The sequence below is a fragment of the Egretta garzetta genome, unplaced genomic scaffold (assembly GCF_000687185.1).
Source record: "Egretta garzetta isolate BGI_Z169 unplaced genomic scaffold, ASM68718v1 scaffold105, whole genome shotgun sequence".
NCBI classification, from domain to species: Eukaryota; Metazoa; Chordata; class Aves; order Pelecaniformes; family Ardeidae; genus Egretta; species Egretta garzetta.
The window spans coordinates 1830915-1841974 of NW_009259598.1; the positions used below are offsets into that span (position 1 = coordinate 1830915).

Sequence of the window (11060 nt, forward strand, 5' to 3'; positions counted from 1 at the left end):
CTTGTTTTCTGGGAGGCAGATGAAACACTGGATTCATCTCACCTCTCAACACACGTATCATGCTGCTGCAAAAGCCCCTTCAGAAGCCTCCTTGCTGTGCAATGAATCCACACAAGCCCTCCCTACCAGCCCTGGCCTCTTTGCAATGTCCCTGTCAATGCTTTCATTCCACCCAGATGTAGGTTGCAGAAAACCTTTGCAAAAGGTCCCAACCATCTGACTTTCCACCCAGGCAGGATCTGGGCAACTCTCTCTTCCCCCCGCGCCCTCACTACCGGCTGTGGATTTCCTGGCCCCCTCGCATGCGCAGCCTGACCCAGAACGGGGCGCACTGCCTGGGCGTAAGCAGGTGCTCTGCGTTTCTCACCTCTTTCCCCTCATTTCTCTCTGCGTCCTATATCAGTCTGTGATTAAATCGAGCCTGTTTAACCGCCACAGCCAGATGTGGGGACCCTCTTCATTTGTTACCAAAAAAAAAAGGAAGAAAAAAAAAATAAAAGAAACAAAATTACATGTGGTGACAGTTGTCTGCACGTGAAACGTGGCCTGTAGCCCTCCGTATACCCTGAAGCCACAGGATCTTTACTTGGGTCGTGGGAACTCAATTTATCAGACCTTCAGAGACCCAGTCTTAAATATTTACCCCAAAATAGACCCTGCTGTCAGTGAGGCTGAGGAAATGCATGCTCTGCCAGACTCCACACACCCCTCCCATACAACCCTCCCTGTGAAGTCAGTGCAGATCTCAGTCCTCCTTGCCCAAGGAGCCTTCTCCAGCACAGACCCGCTCTTCTCCATCTCCGTGGGCCAATACAAGTCTTGCTGCCCTCTGTCTCAGAGATCCCCTTCCCTCCAGCCAAACTAGATATTTTCACAGCCACAGAGAATTTGTTCTACATCTGCTCCTGGAGCAGCTTCCCTTGGTCCCAGCCCAAGCAACTTCACTGCCATACAAGCATGTCACCCTGAGCTCCAGCAAATATCCTCTCCGTTACACTTCAGGAGGTGTCTCTTGCCACCATCCCTGCGAAGATCAGGTTTTGGGGTAACACCAGCATCCCCTTGGCTTGATTGAGGTCCTCACAGACAAACCCAAGTGACACACAGTCATGCTCAGAGGAAAACTTTGTCCAGGGAGCTTGGTCCAGGGTCAACAGTTTCAAGCCACAAGCATTTTCTTCACTATTTTTTTTGCCTCTTCAAAATTGCATTTTCTAGGACAGAGAATACTCTGGGATTTCCCAGCCCCCCATCGCTAGGTGGGACCCTTATGGGGACCAAGGCTACAATCCCTAGGGTGTTGTTGCACAATGGAGGGTCAGCAAGCAGAGCCAAGCCAGAAACTCAGCCAGGGCAAGTTAACAGAAATTATGGAGAAAGCTTCAGACTTAGAGAGGAAGAGATGGAGACATGAGGGAGGAAGGGAGGGAGGAGGAAGGAAGGGGGATGATATCCGTCCCAAGGCCAAAGCAGGGAGGTGAACAGACAGAATAAGCAGTGAAGCCTATCATTGCCTCCCAGCTGGTACAGATCCTCTGAGACAGGCTGTGGGTCACAGCCCGTTGAGGACAGGGCTGTCGTCTATGTGGAGCTTTATCGGTGGCTGTTTCTTCTTTCTTTCTGTCTTGCTCCAAATTCTCAATTTCCAAAAAGGGTGGGAGATGTCGCAGAATCAGCAACACATCCTGAACAGCTGCTGCCACCCTCTATCTCTGCCTCACTCCTTGTGTCTCACTGCTGCTGCTGAAGGCCCCGGAGAAAGAAACTGCTCTGCCTGGCTAATAGGGAGGGCCTGAGGAGTGACATTACACCACAAGTCCAGAGGACTGTGGATGTCTGGTGGGATTTGGTTCCAGGTTCCCATTAGGTCCGATTTAAAACTTCCATAGACTAACAGCCTTTGGGTCAGGCTCCTGTGGAAAGAGCCATTTGGAGAAAATACAAGTTTTCCCAGCTCAGGCTTATTCCATGACATGATCTGGAAGCTCTTTCCTCTCAAGGACGGGAGAGCACCCAAGGCTTTTCGCAGAGCAATTAGTGCAAAGATGGCCCGGCTGCACCTCCTGCCTGGGCAATGGGATTCTTCCATGGCCACAGGTAGAAGGTGGTGTATACAGACATAGATGGCCAGGTCTCTCCACCCATTTGCATGAAGATACTTAAGCATCTAATTCCAGTTTGAATACGCCTCTGTGCTAGCAAAGGAAGCACTTTTTGAGGGGTGTATGATTTTTAGAGACAATAAGCAATGCAGCTCCTTCTGAAATCAAGAAAAGGGCAAAAAAAAAGACACGCTTCTTGGGGAGGTGGTGGGGAGGGAAGTCCTTGAAGGAAAAGTAATGCTATTCCAGTGATTTAACAAGCCTCCCTCTCCTTACTCTTCCAACAGCCTATTTCAGGATTTCTAAGAAGCCTCCCTTTTCCCCGACGATCCTTTTTTGAGCACAGATGGATAAACTTGAGGCTTTATTCTTAGGAAGAATCTTTTATCAGCTTCTTGCCCCAATAGTGACAATTTTCATTTCATCTGAAAATGGGGATAGGCAGCTGGATTTGATCAAACAAGAATCAGCCCAAACCCAAGCTCTAAACACAGCTTGAGCTTCTTGAGAAGGTCTAATAAGTTCACAGAAGTTCCTACATTTCACCCATTCCTACTGCCTCTCTATTTCCAGGTTCCCACTGGGAAGAAAAAAGTGACTTTCATCAGACTCTGAGCTCAAATTTACAGATATAGGCATTTGCTAAGAAACACCAGTATTCTTGAAATGACAGATTTAATGGGCAAGTAAAGGTGACAGCAGTCCCTCTCGATGCCATTATTGTCACCCACTCTTGTACCAGTAAGCAGCTGCCTAACTTTGCAACCCATCCAGTCAAGTCACTGATGCTTCTTAAGTTATTTCCCCCCAACCCATTTTAGAGATGGGGAAAAAAAACACACACACAGAAAGGGAAGCATCTTTCTAGATACAAAGACCAACAGCAGAGCCAGAACCAGGCCCCCTAAGGCTGGTGCTCCTGTCATTACACCCCAGCAGCAGACGGAAGTTTGCACCACATCACCCATCACTGCGGGATGCATCTCCAAATGCTAGTAAAGCCCCTCAAGTCCAAACTGGGAGAATTTTAGCAAGCCACATCCCTGCATGAGACCAGCTGAGGCATGTGGGCTCTACAGAATCCATCCAAACAGCTTTCTTGTCCTTTTGGAAATAGGAAGAGCTCAAAAAAAGGACCTCAGGCCCAGCTGGGATAGGCAATATCACACAACCACAGCTCAGAAGAATTTTCCAAACTTTTGTGTTCTCCTACTCTGAAGCAGAGCCAGTTCAGCCCACTCACAGCGCGGCCCATGATCTGCTCCAGGAATTTCTCATGCTGGCCCTGGATGCTCCCTGCCAGAGGGAACATGAGCAGCTTTGCCCTGCTCCGATAGAGAAGCTACCCCACAGCCCATCCTGGAGAGCAGAGGTATCCCACCACCCCAGCCCAATCCCTGGGCCTCTGCATGGAGGAACAGGATTCCTTACCCCCACCCCTACCCTGAAAAGACAACACCCACCATGTGGTTTCCTGAAATGATAGCGGTATTTGTCAAAGACAGCAGTGAGAAACCCAAATGTGGTAAGTGGCCTCCTCTCAGTTGAGAGCTGCTGGTGCTTATGCTCCAGAGTAAGGCTGTCACCCTGTGGGGCCAGCAGCAACACCTTACTCTTTGCAAACTATCAAAGGCACATGCAATGCAGCTCTGGCTCAGAGCGGAGATGGCTTCATCTGGCAAGCTGTTAGCCACAGAGGGAAGTGTGCAAAAAACATGCAGGAGACATACATTGTCCTGGCCTAGCTTTAATGCTGACATTTGCTTTACAAGATGAGACTGTGCCCACCTTGCTGTGCAGTACTTCCTCTGACAGCCTCAGGCCTGATCCTCTGAAGATGACATTTAAAAGTCAGGCAGATACTGGAGGTGGGGAATGGGCTCATGGCCCAAGGCAAAACATGCCAAATGTAAACACAGGGGTCAAACAGGGATAATTCTGGGTTTGCTGCAATTATGCATCGCATTTGCTGCTGCTTGGTCAGGGATGAATGAGAAGAGGAGGATTCAAGATTTGAGAAAGTTTTGGGTCAGACATATGGCTCTGACTGTGATCAGTCCACACGAGGGACAAGGCAGAAGCAATGCATCTCTTCTCCAAGAGTCCTTCTAGCTGCTTTTAAGGGTCCCCAGTAGCCAGATCATCATCATCCCTTGACAAGGCAGCAGAGAGGCTGGGCCAGACAAGTACCAGCTGAGCATGCCATTTGGCTCCCCCTGACACTGCTGCAGGTATTTTGATTTACAGCATCACTGCTACCAAGGGGCTGCATCAGCGGCTGTCACACCCAACATCTGGGGTGTCTGAAGCAGCTGTAAAGTTTGCCCTAAGCAAGGATGGCAAATCAGAATGACAGCTCACAGGTAAGACCGGGCAGAGAGCTTGCTATCCTCTCCAGTGCAGGAGGGAAGGTGAGGACCATCAGCATTGACTATAAGATTCTGCACCAGAAAGCATCCCCTAAACCTGGCAGCACTCCTCTGCCTGTTCTCTCAAACCTTAACATCTGCCTTTTCTCTAAAAATAAAGTTCACATCTAACCACTTGCACAAAAGCAGGCTTAAGCCACCTCCTCATCACCTTTGGACCCTAAAGCTTCAGGGAACAGAGGGAACAGAATGGAGAAGAACATCCATTGAGTCACTGATGAGGCAGGACGAGCTGACCAGAGATCTGCAATAGTTCTCGGCAGCAGAGACTCTGGACAGCCTGGAGGTGTGGGTTTACATGCTTGGTGGATTAGACATGGCACTGACTCAAACGTAGCTATGAGCTGGTGGAATGTGAAGGAGCAGTTTTTACATCAGCTGAACAGTGTTGAAATAAAAGCCCCAGCAAATACCAATCACCCGAGGCCTGCTTTAAGCAGTAAAGATGCTCTGACCTTCCAGTTTGGCCAAATGGAGCTCCTGGGACCTCCTTGATGTTGCAGGCTCATCCTTAAGGAGCAAAAGTTGCAAAAGGAGACATTGGGTGGGGGGAGCCTGCCTGAGTGGCAGGGGAGGAGGGCCAGGGACCCTTCAGGGCCCGATTCCAACACAGACACTGCCATATAGTATAACCTCAGAAGGGATACGATCTCTGACTGCTTAGGAGCTGGCTATAGACACCTCATTTCTGTGTCTAGCTCAGCAGCCTGCAGTTGAACTACAGTGTTATCTTCTGGAAAGACAGTCAGTCTTGATTCAGAGCCTTGACATGTTTGGGAGCGCACTGCACTCTTCAGGAGCCCATTTACATTCCCCTATGAAGAGCTGCATCTTACTTCTGTTTTAACTGTGCTGGCCTGCACTTCCAACACCTGGATCTTGTTATGACTCTGGTAGATGAAAGAGCCCTCTACCACCAGACACCTTCTCCCCTTGTGGTTATTTATAGGTTAGACTAAACAGCTTCAAGCTTTACTCGGAAAAACTCCCTGGCTGGAATGCCTAACTCGCACACTGAGATGCATTTTGCATTCTGGAAACTCTCTTCCACCCTCTGTGCATGTTACATCTTTTTGAAAGGTGAATGGAAATTCCAGATGTGACCCCTCAGCACTATCCAGAGAGCTCATCCGCATCCCCACACCTCGCTAGGAGCCCAGGCAGGGCAGCCTGTCCTGCCCAGGCATCAGCCTCTGCTACCAAATAACAAAACCAGCAAGAAATCTGCAAGGCTTTTACCTCAAGAGGCTTTAATTAGCACACAAGTGTATTGCTAATAACACCACTGCTGTTTTAGAGAGGAGGAGGATAACACTAACAAATAATATTTCTCAAAATAGTAAATAAAATAATAAAAAACAATAGCAGCAACATAGCTATAAGCCCTCTGCAGTTGAGTTTTCATTTCTGCAGGGCATAAGCCAATGCCATTGGAAAAAAACACCGCAAACCGTCTCAGATGTGCAGTTTATTCCCTCCTTGCCCAGCAGCAGCTCCTCTGCATATCAAGCGTTTGTCACTGTTAAACTGTGTGACAAAACCCCTCAGATCTGGTCAGTCAAGGAATTTGGGGGGTTCAAAGGAGCTTTTCAGCAAAATGCATGCAGGGAGGATTTTGGTGACATCCTGACAGCTAAGGGGGGTGTTAGAGTCTAAATTAATTCACCATTGGCTATTTTGGTTTCTGAATGATGTTGTTCAGAAGTAAGAACACATTGGTCATGACATGCCCTCTGGTGGCAACGGTGCTGGGGTGGCTTGGGGCAGACGCAGAGGACAGCAGCACCATGCAAGGTGGCAGCTGCCTCCTTTTGGGGCTGGGCACTGCAGGGAAACCAACCTGCAGCAGCTCCATCCTTCGCTCCAGGCCTGCCCAAGGCCCAGCTCTCTGCCAAACCAGAGGCATGATGAAGTTTAAGAGCACAAAGGGCCATTAGAGCCCTTGGCCTGGCTTTCTGTCTAACACATGTCGCAGAATTTCACCCCTGCAATAGAGCTCAGTAATTTCCATCTGACTAACCACCTCTCTCAAAGTTATGATTTGAAAACGTCAAGGTCATATAGCCAGCATTCTGCCAGGCTCTTCTGCTATGCTGCCAGAGTTGTCAGTTCCCATTATTTTTCTCAAATATGAAATTCAACAAGCTTTACAGCTTCCCCTCTGGGATTGTACATACCAGAATAACTACTCAGCTGTTTCTCAACAAGCTGATACTATTATTATTTTTATTATTATTACATTCTCAATATTCTTCTTGTCTGGGGTCACACAACTATTTAGTGTCAGACCTGGGAATCCTAACTCCTACCTCTTGTTTTAAATAATCTGCGTGTGATTCGGAGTAAAACCACATGAACTTTTTTCCTTTCTCAGTTTGACACCAGTGTGAAAGCATTTTTTGTTGTTGCTAAAAATAGGAAACAAGAGGAAATGTTCCAATCTTTTGGAAAACACAACATGCCCAGGAAGGCACACAGACGATCGCCATCCTGCATTTTTTCCTTTCGCTGCCAGATGACCGATTTCACAGCACTCCAGAGGAAACTGGCACATTAAATTGGCAAATTCTTCCAGGGGCAATGTCATTTCCCACTTCACATGGGCTCCGAAATAAAGATCCCACCCTCCACCTAGGGACACAAGCTGCCAGCATGGTTCTGCTTCCAAATTCCATCCCTTTCAAACTGGATCCCTGGCAACATCTTTTAGCATGGCACTGGAGTGCTCCTTTTTTTGCTCGTCCCCTCTTGTCTCAGCTGGCTACTCTCCTCTAGTGGCTGCTAGCAGCTACTTCAGAGCAGCCAGCGCTTCAGAGACACACGCAAGAAACTTAAATCACTGAGTAACTGGACCTTTATGGAAGTTTTTTATTCCCACCCCACCATCAGAGAAGAGCTATGCATAAGGGAAGTGTTATGTACCTGCACCATAAAGAGGGATGTTGTATCCATAGTATTAGGGTTGTCTGCAAATCAGGGGACTAGTGGATTTCTGCCAGGGTCTGGATACTCTGCTCGTGATAAGTCCAACACAGACTGTGCTGCTCTGAGAAGAGCTTTCTAAGGGTACTGTACCACCAAGAAGAATATTTTCATGTCAGATGCTGCTTTTTTATCAGCTCTGAAAGCATCTCACAAGGAATGCCAGTACTTACAGATGGGAAAATGAAATGTGGAGCTGCCTGTGGTTACAGCAGGCTGGCTGCAGAGCCAGGACTAGAGCCCAGAATAATAGGAAGCATTGCCCCACTAACCACAGCACCCAGCCTCCCCTAGCATCCCTCACTCAGGACTTCCCTCGCCACCCTCTTCCCAAAGCAAAGCCCCTGGAGTGCTAAGAGCTAAAGACTTAATTTTATTTTCAGAAATTTGTCTATGAAGTTTTGAGAAGGAGTTAAAAGAAGAATATTTCCAAGAGAGTAAAAAAACAGGCAGCACAGGGCTGTGAAGTACTCTTATTTACACAATAGCTCCCACTCATGAATAAATCAGGTAATGCAGGCATCACATGCAGAGGGGCATGCACAGCAGCCCAGCCAGAGCAGGAAAAATACTTATGCTAGAATTTCAGCTGCCTGATTTGCAGCAACCCATCTCTGTAGAGGGAGCTCGCAGCAGGAGACAGTGGGTGCCAGGGGAGCACTGAAGATTTGTGGCTGCTCATCTGGATGAGCATACGCCCCGAGGAAGGACGCAGCACACACACATACAGCAGTGGACCCTGCTGGGGTGCAGATGCTTGTGCGACACTGTGTGATGGAAGGCACCGCACCAGGCTTGCCTCTGTCCTGGCAGGCAGATTCTTCAGCTGCAGATGGAGCTTGTGCCTGGGGGGAAACTCCTTGAAGCCTGCCTGAGCTGGGAGAGCTGGTGCACAGCCCAGCTTCTAGTGCCCCTTTGCTCTTGACCACTGTGGTGGACACAACACAAGTGGGCACAGGAAGGTTTACTTTTGGTAGCCTCATCTGACCTCATAGCTGAGCCTGCTTCTAGCAGGAGACTGGACTAGAGACCTCCTGAGGTCCCTTCCAGCCTGAATTGTCCTGTTGGGCATCCCACCCCAATGGGAATACAGGCTAGGTTAGGCAAGGCTCCCTCAGCAATGCTCAGGTGGGAGTTGGGCATTGCAGAAAGACTTGAAATAACTAGCTGGGAATTGCTGACAGGTGTGGAGGGGTCTGAAATCTTGCCTTTCCAGAGCTCCTTCTTTCCTACAAAAACTGAAGGAAGAAAGACTGTGCCCATGTTCTCATTAACTGCTCAGCCTCTCCGCTTTCCAACTCCCAGAAAGATGTTCCAGGTCTGCTGAGGAAGGCACCGGATGCCCTCCATCCATATGGACAGAAACAAGCATTGCACAGAAAAAAAAAAAAACAACTGCATCAACTGGAGCAGAGAGAAGCTGTGTGGCTGTACAGATCAGCAGTTAATTCTCCAGAGCAGGAAAAGGGTGCTGGATCTCAGTCTGTATTCTTCAGGATTGTGTCTGTGTTTTACATGAAGCAGTTACATGCATAAACACTCCTGAAGGCAGGGACTGCTGTAAATAACCAGCTGAAGAGCAACAGTAAAAAAGTACAAAGTACTGGAGACAAGAGACTAAGAAGAGACTGTCCTCATGCAATAAAACTAGGAGTTATGGATCAATTATGTGCTGTATCATATTGCACCCTTCACAATCTCAATGAGATAACTCAGCTAAATAATACCCTCATGCTCCTCACGGCACAGACAAGGGAGTGAGAGACTTAGTGGCAGAGATAAGAGCAGACCGAAGTCCTGACCTGCACGCATCTCAAACACGTGCACGCTACTCCCTCACTCTGCACTGGCTCCCTACCCGATCTCTCTTCTGCCTCAGACATTCCAGGATCTAGCACCACACCACTGATCATCGTTTATTTTTCTTTTTTCCCCTGCTGAGTGTGATGGCTGGCATATTATATTACAATGAGGAAATGCTGCCTCACTTAGTACTCTGATGCACACAATGTTCATCAGCTAAAGCACCTGTCCACACTTGCTTCCCCATTTACTCACCCCCTAGATTTGCTACAAGAGTAACTTGTAAGTTGGTTGAATTAACTTGATGGCAAGCTGAGACCAAGGGGCACAACACTTCCCATGGTACCACACATAGTACCAACCAGTCTGAAGCAACCAGTCTGAAGCACCCCCAGTGCTCCTACAGACATTTCTGGCTCCACTCCAGCCCGTCTTTGCAGCACCAGCACTATACCCATGTTTTCAGTCCAGACCTGCCAGCGTCCCCTCCTCTTCCCATCCAAACAATTGCAGTCTGACACTTCTCAAGAGTCACCCAGCAAATTGCAGCCTACCAACATTAAGCACTCACATTTCCCCTCTTTTAGCTTCATCTGCAATGTCAGCTTACTCAATAGCATGCAGACCTCCAGAAGTTCCCCAGCGGGAAGCTACAAGGCTTCAGCATCTCCCTCTCTCTCTTTTCTTAACATGCTGGGGGGCTGAGAGCCTGCCCCACCTCCGCTACAAAGCTCTGCCAGAGACAGACATCCCTGCTGAAAGATGGCAAATTGGCCACCTCATGGTTTGGCAGAACGCTGACACCCTGGGAATTCACATAGACAAACTGCAGCAAGATTTCCCAGTCAGCACCACGCACCACACGCTCCCCCACCCTGCCAGGTACTTTTAATATCTTCATTGCAATTACACTCTGCCAGCCCTCTGCCAACAGTTTTGCTTGTCCCTGAGCATATAAGGCAAAAGATCACCCTCGATATCACACTTTCAGTCTCCAAAACTATGTTGCCTCCTACCTTTGATGATCAAGAAATTTGCTTCTGCAGGCATGTTTGCTTTGAACAATCCAGCCTCCACCTTCCTCTGCCTCCTCGTTTTCCCTATCTGCTAACAGATTTTCCTGCTATTGTTGAAAAGCCAGCAGCGTGTGGAAGCTGCGTTGCCATCCAAATCAAATGCGATCAGGACCTTTAATTTCCAGCATGGCAGCTGTTGTTTACATCACTTTTTTTTCCCCTCTCACATGCAGTAATTGGTTCTCAGTGTTCTTGCTCTCCCACACATGTACTTACACAGGAAGCAAGGGGTGGGAGTTGTAGTGTGGGGGTTTCCTGTTCTGTCTTTCTGAAACACTGAACTGACACCAAAGCTTTGATCAAAAAGATCTAAGCACACACGCTGGTACACCGAGGTTCAGCTAAGAGTACATTATTTCTTACAACAGGAAAACCCTAAGCGCTCCCACGGTTACAGGGTTCCTGCCACACCACGGGTACTTTTCAAGCTCTTTTAGTAAATAATTTCCTAAGGGGAACAGGGGCCTTTCCAAAGCAAGTGCTATGCTGTTACACAAGGTTTTGCGTTCCTGGTTACGCTGCAGCAGCAGGGTGAGGGCTCTCCCCACAAGGTGCCCAGACTAGAACTGGAAAACCACAAGCTTCAAAACACCCCAGGAGATGAAAGCAGCACTCTCCTGAGCCTCGGAACAAGGCGGACTGAACTTTAGACCCTTGCCCCGCCGACA

At 48.4% G+C, this 11060-nt stretch overlaps 1 protein-coding gene across 1 annotated transcript in view; it reads right to left on the minus strand.

The window, feature by feature from the left end:
- CCND3 (cyclin D3) overlaps nt 1-10523 on the minus strand; it is a 47047-nt gene extending 36524 nt beyond the window's left edge. The window contains exon 1 of the mRNA XM_009638217.2: nt 10333-10523. The gene's annotated coding sequence lies outside the window, so the exon portion shown is untranslated. The remainder of the gene's footprint in view (nt 1-10332) is intronic.
- Between the last annotated feature and the right edge of the window lie 537 nt (nt 10524-11060).